The 15,999-nt window shown below is 34.6% G+C and overlaps 1 pseudogene; it reads right to left on the reverse strand.

Annotated features, from left to right (window-relative positions):
* Window positions 1-242: 242 nt before the first annotated feature.
* LOC129074268 (60S ribosomal protein L15-like) overlaps window positions 243-15,999 on the reverse strand; it is a 31,322-nt pseudogene continuing 15,565 nt past the window's right edge.

Raw genomic sequence — 15,999 nt, forward strand, 5'->3', positions numbered from 1 at the left:
ACAGCATTTTAAACACTGACATAGAAAACTCCTTAGTAAGATAAAGCAAAGACCAAAACTTTTTATGAGAAACAACATATACCTTTACTTGCAGTTTTCAAATATTATTGCACTTTAACTTTTGTAATTTGACAATGTATTCTTGAAGCAATCTGCAGACAACTAGTTTTAACAAATTAAATAATACTTTTAAAAATATATGACTGTCCTAAATTGTTTATTGGGTAATAATTGTACTGATATTACTTATATGAGTGGTAATGATGAAGCTGGAATGTGTTGCGCCTTCTCCAAGCTGCACGGCGAGGACCACCAATGATGTGGTAGGATTGTGATTCTTTCCAAAGCCATGGCTCTTGTCACCTACAGATGGCAGCTCTCACATCTCTCTGTGCTTGTGGACTGGTTTTCTGATCCACTGAGTATCGGGATCACTGCTGATAGCTTTGTGAAATGAAATGAAGATAACCTCAAAAGAAAATCTGTGCATGGAATCTTCACCAACCCACTGAGAACTCAGGACTCTCAGAGCCCCACAGTGGCATCCAGCTTGCTCCTGGCAGCAGACTGAAAGCTTTCAGCAAATGTTAACTTGTTAACACCATGATGGACAGTCTTGCAATAGACCACATCCTTAGGAAGTGAGTGTTCGTGGCCACCATGGATCACACGAATCCAATATATGACATAATCTTACTTGGCCTTGATCCCAACCTGCAGCTTTATTGGGCCAGTGGGGCATGGCGCCCTGTGAGGCATAGAGAGCTGGAGGTACGGCCAGCAGCACACCATGAGAAGGAAACACATTAAATCAGCCTGCTTCTTCTTCCATAGCTCCCGATGTATCAGTAAGGTTACCCGAGGGCCAAATGGATGGGAAGAACATTTCTCCCCAGGAGGAAATATTTATGAATGTAGATTTGGCCAGGATTCATAGGTATAATGCCAAAACTGTTAATGACAAAAGAAAAATAGACAACCAGACCTCATAAAAAATAAAATCATTTGTGTATTATAGAATGTTTTCAAAAGTGAAATGATAACCTACACATGCAGAAAATGAATCACAAACACATATCTGGCAATGATCTATAACCCAGAATATATTTTAAAAGTTTTTATAAATCAACAACAAAAAACTGATTTAATAATGGACAAAAGATTTCAATAGACATTTTTCCAAAGATATACAAATGGCAAAGAAGAAAATGAAAAAATGTTAAATAATTAATCATTAGGAAAGTGGAAACAAAAGCTACAGTGAGATACTTATTTATACATATTAAAACGGCTTATAAAAATAATTTTAATGGAATATAATGTCAGCAAAAATGTAGAGAAATTGTAACACTTGTTTATTACTGATGGGAATGTAAAAATGGTATAGTCATTGTGGAAAACACTTTCATGATTCCTCAAAATGTAAATTATAGAATTGCCAGATTACTCAGTAATTCCATTCCTAGGTATGTACCCAAAAGACTTGAAAACATATGTCTGAACAAAAAACTGAAGAGCATTATTTACCACAGTCAAAAAGTTGAAACAGCCTAAATGTTCATCAGTGAGTATGTAGATAAACTAATTATGGTACACTGAAATGTTATTCATCAACAATCTAGTTGATCTACTGGTATATGCTATAATATGGATAAATCTCAAAAATAGCAAGTAAAAGGAGCCAACACAAATGATATGTGTTTGATTCTATTTTTATGGAATATCCAGAAGAGGTAAATCTATAGAAATAGAAACAGCAGTCATGTTGGTGTTTTTCATGGCCTGGGATTAGAGGGGAATTTGGAGCGACTGCTTAATAGTTATAGGGTTTTCTTTTGAGGTGTATATTTCAAAATAATTAACTTTATGTTATATAAATTTTACCAGAATAAAAATGTCAGAGTACATAGCTGGGCGATTTGAAATAAAAATTAGGTTAAGTTGTGCATATGAATTTTGGGGCACATTAAAAAAAAAACACAATAAGTCCTTTAATACCATTTACTTCATTTCTGAAAAAAATGTTGGGATAAAGTGGTTTTTTGTTACATATTGATGGTTTCATCAAATTTGTACTTATCTTAACCGTATTGACTTATCTTTTAGTATTACTAAAAAAAGTGGTTTTATTTATTTATTTATTTATTTATTTTTGTTTCATTTTGTTTAAGCCCTTTAATGACCTCCCACAGCTCAGGACAATAATCAAAGTCCTTAGAGTAGCCTGAAAGAACATAGATGATTCCTGCTTGCCTCTTTAGCCTACTTCTGTGCTGTTCTGCTCAGCGCTCCCCACCGCCACTTGTTCCTGGTCCAGCCAGGCTGACTGTCTTTCAGTTTCTCAAAAATGCCAAGCCCCTTACAAAATTCAAGCTCATGTATAAAAAAAGTTATTTAAAAAAAAAGACATGATGTAATCATGTCTCAGAGAAATATATTCTTAAATTTAATTTATCAAACCCTTGGTTTATTACAAAGACATTTTCTTGGACAATAATAAGAAAATATTTTAGTTATTTTTGGAACAAAATTATTATATGTAACATGTGAGTGTTTATTATATTTAGACATTTAAAAATCAGACAAAGTTCCTAAGAAGGAAAAAAAATTCTTGTAGGCTTTATCAGCACATTTTCATTTAGGCAGAAGTAGTCTATTTACCCACTACTTTTCAGTTTCACCAGTGCTACTACTTTTAAAATAAATATTACAATGGCTGTGACAGCCCAAACTATATTATACAAGATGGTAATCCAGAATCATATTATTTAGGGAGACATGAAGCCCTGTGAGGAAAAGTGAGGAGTAATTCAGTTAAAGCTAAGCTTTTAAAATATTGTATCATCACTAAAAAGTTCATGGATATTTGCCTTCAGAGAGATGGCTGAAATTTGAATGTCACTTAAATTCAATAGGGCCTAGCTTCCCTTCATCTCTACTCTGACTCTATGTTGACTTCAACCCAGGTGGCCTGTGGCAGCTACTGATAGCACTAAACTCACACCATTCTTGATATTAAAACACAACTCAGAAATGAAATCCTCTCTTTCCTATCACTCACATTCAAGTCCAGGATCCCCTGCAATTGGACCAAATTAGGTCAAAGGCCTATCCCTGTACCACTATGAAAACTAAGAGAGTTTCGCAAAGTACAAGATACATGATAGCACTGGAGGCATAGATGTATTGAGAGTTGTGGAGCAGATGGTCCTCTGTCAGAGCATTAGGATACAGTGACCAGCAAGAAAGATGAAGATATGGTAGGAACAAGGGTAGTTCCAGTGCAAAAATAAACCTATAATAATGTACAGGACGACAATTTCCTAAACAAAGAATTACATTCTTCTTGGGCTTCTTCTGCCCTGGAGACATCAGAGAGGATTTAGGGATATGAGTGTCCCAGATAGGAAGTATAGGGAGTAGGCCAGGCGTACAACAGTTCTGTACATCCTGAAGCTTTCAAAAAATGAAAATGGATGAGGCTCTTCTTTGACAAAACAGAGACAAAACTAGGTATACCAAAGAAGATTGTGATTTAGCCAGAAATAGAAGAAGAGACACTAGGAGAGTAACAAATTTTGTTGTTGTTGTTATTGTTTAGCTACCCTCAGCCATATGTGAAATGGAAACTAAATAAAGCTATAGGACAGATATAATAGTCTGAGTAAAGATTCAAGTATCAGGAGTTTGCAGGATATATGGGTTAATTTTATAAAAGAAAAAAAGATGGCATAGGAATTCTTGGTATGTACATGCATTCTGCAAGACTGAGGTCTGAAATGTATCTTTCATACATGTGGTAGGCCAGAATCCAAAAAATTGTCCATGCCATAACCATGGGAACCTGTGACTATGTTACTTTATATGACAAAAGGAACTTTGTAAATCTGTTTAAGAACTTTGAGATACAGTCATGATTTTTGTCATGGTGTTCAAATGCAGTCTGGTTTTAGCACTTTCTTTTTTCACTTTCATGAGGAGTTACTTCAAATCATTGCTATTTTCTGCCAGTAAAATGGTATCACCTGCATATCTTAAGTTATTCATATTTCTTTTACCAATTTTCACTCTTTCTCAGAGTCTAGCATGATTTTTCATGTATGTTTGTGTACCAATTAAATACCAAGAAAACAAAAATTATGACTGCAGAAGAAATACACAACTTTAACATCAACAACAGACATTGAAATCATTGAAGATTTTGCTTACTGTGGTTCAGTCATCAGTTCAAATGGAGACTGCAGCCAAGAAATCAAGAGAAAGCTGAGGCTCCAAAGGGTAGCAATGGAAGAATTAGGAGAGATCAGCAAGAGCAAAGATGTGTCAATTGAGAACAAGGCGTATGTCATCCACACTTTTGTAGTCCCAATTCTATGTACACATGTGAAATTTGGGCAGTGAAGAAGTCTGATAGAGGAAAAAATTGGTTCATTTGAAATATGGTATTGAGGGGAACTCTGTAGGTACTTGGGAAAGCCAGAAAGATGAACAACTGTTTTCTAAAGCAAATTAAGCTTGAAACATTGCTGGAAGCACTAAGGACAAAACTGAAGCTCTCTCTGTCAGACCCATTATGAGAAGACAGTGTTCTTTGGAAAGGACAATAATTTTGGGAAAAATAGAAGGGAGGAGAAAAAGGAAAAGACAAAAATGTGAGATGGATTAACTCCATAAAAGAAGTCATAGGAATGAGACTACAGGAAGAGAACAGGGCTGTGGAGGACAGGGCATGTGAATATCTCTCAAATGTAGGGTCATCAGGAATGGGAGCCAACTAAATAGCACATAATACACACACTTTAAGATGTAAAGATTATCCTGGATTAACCAGATGGGCCCACTATAATCACATGGATAATTAAAAGCAAAGAAACTTTCCTGACCGTAATTAGAAAATCAGACAGAGAAAGAGAGAAAGCAATATGAAAAGAACTCAAGCCATCTCTGTCAGATTTGAAGATGTAGGAACAGGCTATGAGCCATGGAACGCAGGTGGTCTGTAGAATCTGGAAAACTCAAGGAATAATTCTTCCTTACATCCTACAAAAATGAGCCAGTCTTCCCAACACCTTGATTTTAGCCCTGTGTGAGCCATTAAACAGAAACGTAAGATAATAGATCTGCGTTGTATATAATTTTGTTTGTGGTAATTTGTTAGGCAGCAATAAGAAACTAATATAACAGTCTGTAGTTAATTATATATGTATATATACATTTATATTAAAATTATATACATTTATGTAATTCTTACATTATTGGTGATGAGCACAAAGAAGGGAATCAATGGAAAGAGACTCTGCCTTCCTTCATGCTAGTATCTATCCAATGCAGTACCGCATGCAATACTCCCCAAAACATGCAAGAAACTTGTATTATTCCAATTTCACTAATGAAGAGACAGATTTTTTGCCAAATGTTAGAAACTAATAAATACTAGAGTCAAGCTTCAAATTCAGATTTTTCTGTTTCCAAATTCTAGCCAATTCTACTCTATTAGAATTGGCCTCTGAGGAATGTCAGAATAATATAATCATTCCTAAAATCGACCAAGCAAGGAGTCAGCATAAACTGAGGCAAGCCTTTTCTAGTGCTTTAGAAATCCCCTCTGCGTCTATCCATAAATCAATCAACTTTCCATATCCTGAGCAGCAGCATCCGAGGCACTGAAAACAAGTGACTAAGAGAAAAACAAAATGTAGGTTCTGTCATCAAGAGGCTTGTAATTATTCTCAGAGACAAGAGAGGAAGAAACTTGGAAAATATAATTAAACACTAAATTATACAGAGCTGGAGATTCCTAGCTGGAAGCACCAGTGGGATCTGGAAAAGTCTTCATTGAGAGGGAAGGGTTTGAACTGATCTTCAGTGCCACTGAATTCCTGCGATGCCTTCAGTCCAGGCTTGCCCTTCTGTCTCAGTACCCGATGGGTACCAGGCACTCGCTGGGTGCAGGGAGGTATTGCCCTGTTCTGAAGGCATTCATATAACCATGGTATGAGCTTGTCATGGACCAACTTTGTGTTGGGATGTGATTTTTACGCATCAAAAACTTTAGCTAAAAATTGTATAAGAGAGTGTTATCAAACCTGATGTTGTAGGACTGATTCATTAGATTCAATATTATGCCACAGTTTGTTGTTTGTTTTTTAATAGGTTTATACCTACAGTAGTTCAAACTTTGGTAGTTTCCCTGTGTTATTCAAAAGACACTGTCTAGCCAATTTATATTTAAGTTGAACTCCAGAGGAGGTCACTTCTGGGACTCTGAAGACTGAGAAATACTGGATATTGGCAGAATTGGAGGAAATAGGTTAATGTTTATATTATTCTAATTTCACTACAATATCTGGAGAGTAATTCTTTGATAAAGTATAATATGTTTAGAATTTATTAATTTATAAATTCTTTGTATAAACATACAGACACACATACACATTGCATTATACTCACCTAATGTATACTGGGTGTTTTTTGCATTCTGATGTGAGAGTAGTTAATTTACAATTAAGTGCATTTCAAAAATGGTCTTTTTATACCTTGTAGCCCTTGAGTTCTTTTCATGCTTCTCTCTGTCCCTCTCTCTCTCTCTCTTTCTCACTCTCTCTGATTCTCTAATTACAGCCAGGAAAGTTTCTCTACTTTTAAGGATCCATGTGATTGGAATAGGCCCATCTGCCTAATCCAGGACAATCTTTACATCTTAAAGTGTGTGTATTACACATTATTGAGTTTGTTCCGATTCCTGATGACCCTACATTTGAGAGATATCCACATGCCCTGTCCTCCACAGCCCTGTTCTCTTCCTGTAGTCTCATTCCTATGGCTTCTTTTATGGAGTTAATCCATCTCACATTTTGTCTTTTCCTTTTTCTCCTCCCTTCTATTTTTCCCAAAATTATTGTCTTTTCCAAAGAACACTGCCGTCTCACGATGTGCTCTGGAGTAAGACAGCTTCAGTTGCATCTTTTTTGCCTTCAGCAATGTTTCAGGCTTAATTTGCTTTAGAACCCAGTTGTTTATCTTTCTGGCAGTCCAGGGTATCTATAGAGCTCTCCTCCAACACCAGAGTATGAATGAGCCATCTTTTTTCCTATCTTTTGACTGATTTATTTAATTCTATTTTATCCCCTAGGGAACTGACCTTGTTTCTCTGGTAGTTAACTCTCTTTTCAACATAGCATTAGAATCTTACATCTTTTGCTTTCACTCCCTTTGGAGAATGTCAGTGAAATACAGTTCCAGCTCAGCCTTCCTTTCTTTCATTTTCTTTCTTTCTTTTTTTAACACCCTGCAAAAAACCTGTTGCCAGGAAAGCTTTGCCAGCCCTCCTGAGCAGACTTGCCCACTCACTCTGAGAGGCATGAAGCCCAGATTACAGGACATAATAATGGAATGTATCTATGGTGTGATATATTCTACGTGGACAGCTAGTCTATTTAAGCCAGTTATCACGAAAGCCTAATTTGCAGAATTCCAAAATCAGTCACAACTTAAATAGCTTACAGGCAAGCCAAAGCCAGAAGGAGTTAAGAAAAATCTTTGAAGAGAGGTTGGGTATGTAGCTGTACAGAAAATAATTTTTTTAAATATTAAATATTTTGAAGGTGCTTAAGTTTGCTATTATAAGCATATTTCTTCAAGGTAACTACTTTATATATGATTGGAATTCTAAAATTAAGCAAATTAAAATGTAAAATAATCAGAATTTTCTACCCCATTCTTATTTGAATAAACCTTATTATACATTGTTTTTACCAGTGTTATTAGGTAAACAGTGTTAATAGGTTATTGCCACATAGAGTCAATGTCGTTCACATGGTTTACATCGATTACAGCAGCGCAGGTCTCTTGTCTCTCTTTTCTCTCTCTCTCTCTCTCTGAATATAAACTCATTATGATTTTCCTTTGGCTGGCATTTGCTCCTTTGACTTTCCCCCATATTTAAGAGATGGTGTATGCTCCAAACACATAACATTATCAACTTTAAGGGCTGCAATTGATTGACTATTTTGACAAATCTACCTCTCTAATTCCTGGAGCCATATGGACTTGGGGGATGCCATATGGAATAAAGTACTCTGTCTCATGAAATGATCCAAAAGCATTTTTTTTTATTAGCGGTTATTCCCTTGAACTGAAAATTCATTAGATTTTGAATATTCCATCTCTAAGGATAGTCATCTAGCCAACTACATATTCTTAGCAGCATTTTTACTGATGGAAGTATATTACTGAAGTAGAAGTCCTTGATAGGGGTCACCACATTTTTAAAATTTTCAGGAGAAAGATTACTTCCATATTCTTTGTACATTTATTAGGACTCCTTTTGCAGAAAGCAACAGAAAACTGCCAATTATTGGCTTAAACAGTGAGGAAAATGGTATTATCTTGTATAATAAGAAGTCTCTAGCATCACAAAGGGCTGGTTAAATCAGAGGCTCAGTGATGTCCCTGAGAATCAGCATTCTTTCTCTCTGTGCCTTCTCTCCTCCTAGTCTTTCAGCTCTACTGATTCTTCAAGTGGCTACCCTCATGGCTGCATCAAACTGGACATGACATTCATACATGACAGTGTCCAATGGAAGCAGATAATTTCTTCCTATCTTTTGTGAGAAGAAATCTTTTCTCACAATTCATTCTGAGCTATGTTACATGGACATTCCAAAACTAAGCACGTGCAAAAGAAATGGGATTTCTGTGACTGGGTTAAATGAAGCTTGTGGCTATAGGAGAAAGACCTGAATCAAATCAGTGTTATCCTAGAAAGGAAGAAAGAGGCAGGAGCTAGACAGAGAGCTTTGCAACCCACAAGATTTTCTACACTTCACATTTCCTTATATTTAGAATTGACTTGGCCAGACCACCTCTACCAAAATCTGCTAGTTAAATCTTTTACATGGAGTAAATAAATACAATTATACCAAAGACCATCAGAAAAATATTTAACTGAAATTTGACACAGCTCAGTAATGGGAATTTGTTGACATTGACCTTTCTTTCTAGGACTATAATGCCTACTTCTTAGAGAATATCATACGGAAAATAAAAGGTAATGTGGAATTGTTTTTCTCCTTCATTACAAAATAGCTATAGGAATGTTTTCAAATCACTAATATCTAATCTGTAATTCTTTTTTTATATATAGAATGTGATATTTTAACACATATGAAATATTAATGAAGATAAAAATGTAAGACGAAGGGCATTTAAACACTCAAAACTGGGGTTTCTTTTGGCAGACTAGGTACAAGACCTCCCAAGTTGTAAAAGTGTACTATTTACAACTTATGTATATACATCATCTGTTCTCATTTTTTTGTTTATAATTCATTTTGATTCATCTTTATATTATGTACTGAAGTTCTTTTATCTCATTAACACTTTTTTATTTCAGAAATCTGTAAATGAACATAATTAAGAAAGATTTTTAAGCACTAGTTTCTGAAATATTTATGATTAACCTGCTGGCTATGCTTGCCCTTTTTATATTTATATAATTATTATATATTTTCTAATACATAATTTTTCAAATAATTTATTAATGCTATTCAGGTTTTGACCTGTCTATTTCTTATTTCCGCATTTAAAGATTTTTAAAATATTTTTATTTATTTATTTTTTCAAAACATTTGTCTCTGCCTACCCCCACCGCTTTCCCTTGCCCCCTCCCTCCCTCCTTCTCTTAACTCTTCCCTTTTGGTTTTGGCCATTAGACCTTGCTATATGTTCCTTGACTTTCCCCTTCCCTTCCTTTTTGTTTATCAGAATCAATCTCACTTTTTAATATTCTAGTAGAGCTGAAGTTATTAAAGATAGCGAAGGTTGTGCCATTTTTCTATTTAGCTAGAAAAGAACATGGCAACACATTTAGAAGAACTTGAGGGGAAGAGTAGTATTAAATATTAATGTTCCATAGGAGGAACATATGAGACACATGGTCCAGATAATTTTCCAGGGTATTCATGGGGACAGCTTAGTGCCAGGCACAAATAATCTAAAACTGATTTTACTTTATTTTTCATTTTTGAGTATTTATTTATTTATTTTTATTGAATTTTGGGGGTGACATTTGTTAATAAAATCATGTAGGATTCATGTATACAATTCTGTAATATGTCTTCTGTATAATGTATTATGTGTTCATCAGCTCTAAGACTGCTGATTTTTAAGTAGCTTTTGAATTCTAATTTTGGTTGATGAAACTCATCCTTTAGTTGTTCACATATAATTTAATATAAATATTCTTGTATAATTTCCAAGTTCTTGTTTTTTCTTTTCTTTTTCTTTTTTAGAAAGCAAACGAAATAGACCTAGTAATGGAGCTGTGTCTGGCTCAAAGGAATAGCCAGCATCATTTACTGAACTGCAACAATTTAGTATGATTCTCACAACCTACATGCCATATTAAACTGTATATTTACCAACTAAGAACCAAGATTAGATTACAATTGCTTTTAGTAACAAATTAGTTTTCTTTCATACTTTCACCCAACTAAATCAACATTGAAAAAGAAAACAGGAAGTCAAGAACTTGGCACCAATTCTCAAAGTGTTCCTAGACCTTCAGTCCTCCTTAAATGACTAAATTACTATGGAAATCCATTTTATGCCTGTTTACTCTCCAAAATCCCTTAATGGATGGCAAAGAAAAAAAAATTGATAATGGTCATAGTGATGCCAAAAGCTGAAGCTCATTTTCCCACATAGGAATTTCCATACATATATGAAGCAGTGAAATTTTACAGAGACTTGCTGATTCTGGAGAATTATGCTGCTAGATTGGGCCTAAGAGTAGTTGTCTGAGAGCAATCTAAAGATAACTACTGGAAGTTAGCTAGATTTCTTATTTAAAATAGCACAGAACTATACATACGCATGCTAAGAAAGAAGCCTTGTTACTGGGTACCTATTGTGCCTCAAAAAAATACTTTCTATTTTTTAAAAAAATTATGTATTTATAAAAATACTTGGATGGAATTTAAGCTCTTTTTCCTTATTCCAGCTATTCATTTAACACATATTTAATTTAACACTTACCATGTGCCAGGCACTAATGTTTCAGTTGGGAAATACAAATAAGCAAAAAATAAGAAGATAATGTCAGATATTAAAAAGTGTTTTTAAAAAAGCAGTATATAAGGCATATGTGCATATTTATTTTCTTGGTGTGGGTATATCAGCTTCAATTGTGTGGCTGACCCTTGGACAGGATGGCAAAAGAGATGACATTTAAGCATGGTCATGAATGACAAAAATGAATAAGCTACTGGAATATTTGGACAAGGTTTTCCCAAGAAAAGGGAAGAGTTAATACAAAGGTCCAAAGACCTAAAAATAAAAGTGTTGTTATGTTTAAGGGCAGCGAGGAAACCATGCAGAGTTGAGATTGTCCTTGGAGGGAAACAGTGGAGAAGATGCAAAGGGAAAAAAAAGACAGAATCCAGATCAGTGAATTTGTCAGCTCTACAACAAAGTTTGGGCATAATTTCTTCCTGTTACAGTGAGCTTTAGGAAGGTAAGGGAATGAGTCATGAATTTAAAAATCATTTTGTCTATAAAATGTCTTTATTGTGGAAAATAAATTATAAGGAACAGAAACAGGAAGGAGTAAGTTACAGTTTGGGTGGATGACATTATTCTTTATCTATATCAAAGCAAATAATAATGGTGTCTTGGATGGTGTGTGGTAGAAATGAGATTCATAAGGCATAGATAAATTTGAGATATATCATGAAGGTACTTTCAAAAGGACCAACTGGTGAGTAGAATGTAGAGAAATAGTAGGGAGAAGAGAGTACATACATGATTTGGGTGGAGAATTTGCTTGTGAGGTGGTACAGTTAATTGTTATGGGAGAGGATGATAGAGGAACATACTGGGGAGTGAGGACATGGAGATCTCTTTTGTATATATAAAATGTGAGATGCAAATGAGACATCAGTGTAGATATTTCAAGTAAGTAGTGGATATGTGACTCTGGAGTGTTAAGAAAGGATTTAGATGTGGAATTTTAAATTTAGAAGGTATCAGTTTTTTTAAAAAGAAATACAGTTGTGGAACTGCTTAAAATTAACTAGGATATAAAGTGTAACTGCTCATCAAATTGGGACCCCTCAGGGAGGAAGACGGCAGTAAAGGAGTCTAAGTCAAACTGGCCTGGGCACGAGGAGGAAAACCAGAGCATGTCACATCATGGTTTGGGAACAGGGCTTTACTGATGTCCATGACAAGAACAGTTTGTATGGACTACAGAGAACAGAAATGTGATTGAAATGGATTAAAGACAGAATATAAAGTAAGAAAAATGGAGATAAAACACATGGACAATTTTTTTTTGCGTTTTTTCTTTGTTTTGTTTTTGATATTTTTTTGAACTTGGAAAAGTATCATAAAAATGAGGTTGTGGTTGGTGAGGGAAATCTGGATTCCAGAAAGACACTGTTCTCTCTTTTAAAGAGCAGACTTTTGGTAGGTATGTTTATATGCTGATGGTAACTATTAATAATACACCAAATAGGATAATCCTCCCTAGTTTCTTTCTTTGGAAGAAAGAAAATAGAAGTGTAAATAGCCTAGAGGGAAGAGTTATGGCAAAGAGTGACTCTGGCATGTCTTCATGACAGAATCAATCTCCCAGCTGTGCCCACATGACCCTTCTAAGATTCATTGTAGGTGATGGGAATAACTCAGGAGACTGAAGTTTGTTAAGTAAGAAAAAGAGGCTTTAAGACCAAGCCCTTGGAAACTCAGAACAAGTTTCATTCATTTATTCAATAAATTCTGAGCATCTAATATGTGCCATTTACCCTGCAAAGTACTGAGGATCAAATAATACATAAAACCGATATGATTCCTGTCCTCTTTAATATATTTCATTATATTTATGAAGTGTGAATTGTCTTATGGTATATACATAAAGAAAAACATGTACCCTTGCACACATGCATTAAAACTATATTCATGGCATTTTAAAATAAAGATTCTGTAATTGTCTATGTGTCCTAAAATTTTAAGAAAAATGCAGTTGCTAGGACTAATTATCATAGGCACTCATCCCCCAAATTACTACAGAAATCATTAGGGTTTCCCATAAAGACTGCAGACACTGGCAAATTCCTAGAAAGAGAAAAGCAAATATGAATTGTACTATTTGTACTAAATGTTTGGGATTTATTGGTAAATTTATTTCAGGGCTGTGTATCAGAAAAAAACAACAACTTTCTGTCCTATGTTGAAGGTTTAAGTGATTAATGTATTTGACTTATGATCACCGTTTGTTCATTACTTTTCCAATGAATTTGTTTTGAAAACAAGTGAAGAGCAGTTCTCCTTTCTTTTCTTAAGTGTTCAGGTATGGTGTACTCAGATTTTTCAGTGGATACCAGCTGAGGCACTGTGATTCTCTGTTTCAGTGGTTGGTTTGTTACCTTCTTGTAACTACCAAAGTGGACCCAAACAATATGTGATCCTAAAGGCATCCCTAGTTCATTGCAGCTGATAGGAGACCAGAAAATTAGTAGTAGTCACCCCTTATCCACAGGAGATATATCCCAAGCCCTGCACTGTATGCCTGAAACCACAGATAGTGCCAAACCCTATATGCACTGTTTTTTCCTATACACACATACTTGATAAAGTTCAACTTATAAATTAAACAATTTCACATAGATGGTTTGTTCTTACTTTAGATCTTAGCAAACTGCATACCATTTTTTTCTTTCCTTATGAATTCAAGGACTTCCACCTTTTCACTTAGAGGAAGTACTTTTTTTTAGTCTTTAAGATTTTTTAAATTTATTTTTAGATGGGGAGAAAGAAAGAGAGGGAGAGAAACATCAATGTGTGGTTGCCGTTTGCATTTCCCCCACTGGGGACCTGGCCTAAAACCCAGTCATTTGCCCTACACTGGGAATGACGTGTGACCCTGTGTTTCACAAGCTGGAGCTTAATCCACTGAGCCACATCAGCCAGGGCTAAAGGAAGTACTTTTTTAGAAAATTAATCTTTATTGTATTTTTCCCATTACTATTTAAGTACTATTGTGCTTTGGAGCCATTATTAAGTAAAATAAGAGTGACTTGAACTCAAGCATTGTGATACTTCAGCAGTTGATCTGATAACCAAAATGGCTGCTAAAAACTAAGGGCAGGCAGCATATAAAGTGTGGATGTACTAGAAAAAGGGATGACTTAAATACTGGATAAGACAGAGAGGGAAGGTACAAGATCCAATCATACTACTCAGAATCGTGCACAATTTAAAACTTACAAATTGTTTATTTCTGGAATTTTTCATTTAACATTTTCAGACTGTGGTTGACTACAGGTAACTGAAACTGCAGGAAGCAAAACCGTGTCTGAGGGGGACTACTGTAAATGGATGGTTTGGTATTACTGCAAATAAAAAAAAGGCCTGAGGGAATAAAAAGGAAAGTACTACTGCATTGCTTTATTATGTACATTAAAAACCATATACCCATATACAAAATAAAAAGAATTTTAAACCTGGAATATATATATATATATATATATATATATATGTGTGTGTATATATATATATATATGTATATATATATAATGTAAATTATTGGCAAGATTTTAGTTCTTGCCTTGCGTGATGGATTCATGTGTACTCATGATTAGTATATTACTGATACCATAAGACATAAAGTATAATTTAAATGCAAAGGGACTTTGCATGGACCAAGGTTGATGAGAAATAATAAATTAAAAAATTAAATAAACCCAGTTCTATGCACTAGAGTTTCTAAAACATAGGTTTTTAAAAGCTTAAGATGTTTATGGTAATATTAAACAACGTTTAAATGTTTTCCAAACCATGACTGTGTCATTCAATATTATCTAAAATATAGTACACATTGCATTCCCACTTAGCATTACTGATATTGGATATAAATCCACATTTTAAATAATACACTTTATCATTTATTTACTTTTACATCAAACTCTTGTAATTTAATTTTTTTTTTAATGTCACAATGTGACTGACGAAGAGCTTGTGTTAGGAACAGGATATACCAAATCCTCCACTGACTGGTTGACATGGACTTGTCTTACCAGTTACATCTTAAATTAGTGGTTTCTTTACAAAAATAACTTAAATCATATGTCCATTTCGTGTTGACTGAAACTACATAGTCCAGTTCTAAATCTGCTTAACTAGCTACACATAAACTGCACTATGTAATGATATTTTGGGCAACTGGATGCATGAAATTGCCCTGTCCATGAGTCCCTATGGAAGAACCCCTTTTTCTCTTTCAGTTGCCATGGCTACCATATGGGACTCATGCAGAACCAGTACACAAGTGGAGTGCAATAGTGTTGCCATACTGGTTATTAAAATACAAAGTTGAATCTTCTTAATTCCAGGTATAAATAGCCACTGCCCTGAGCCTCCCAAAATATCTACTAATCTGACCCTCTCTCTAGACTTTCATACCTCCCCAACCTGCAGCAACTAAAGCATTAACATCTGCATCTCAGTGGCTGGTGTTTATTCTGAATAGTATCTCTGGTCAATATATAGTTTTGGTATACATCCTTGGGCCTCTGACATTCAAACTGGGTATGAAAATGACAAGAAGTTTATATATTAAATATCAGTTCAGCTCAAATTCCTTTTTATTTGTTTAGGTAAAATAAATAGGCAGAAATTAATTATCATATTCTCTCCCTGAAACCTACTTTAAGACCTCTGGACTTAGCATATAAGGTTTCTTTGAGATAAAAAAATTAATCTGTAATTTTATAATCTAAAAGTGAAATTCTTCAAATTCAAAAGTACATTTATAGTGTTTCATAAATAAAATTTCACTTCACAATTTTTTAGAAATATATCTCTTCTAAACATATTTACTGATATTTTTATATGTAAATATTTTTTATATAAGCAAAAATAAGGGGAACAAAACATAACTAGAACTTCAAATTCAATCTTCATGTCTTGGTCTTATCAACTTGATAAAAGGAGACTCAA

This window comes from Pteronotus mesoamericanus, unplaced genomic scaffold (assembly GCF_021234165.1).
Source record: "Pteronotus mesoamericanus isolate MK-2021 breed Mesoamerican mustached bat unplaced genomic scaffold, CSHL_Meso_final contig_48, whole genome shotgun sequence".
Classification (NCBI taxonomy): domain Eukaryota; kingdom Metazoa; phylum Chordata; class Mammalia; order Chiroptera; family Mormoopidae; genus Pteronotus; species Pteronotus mesoamericanus.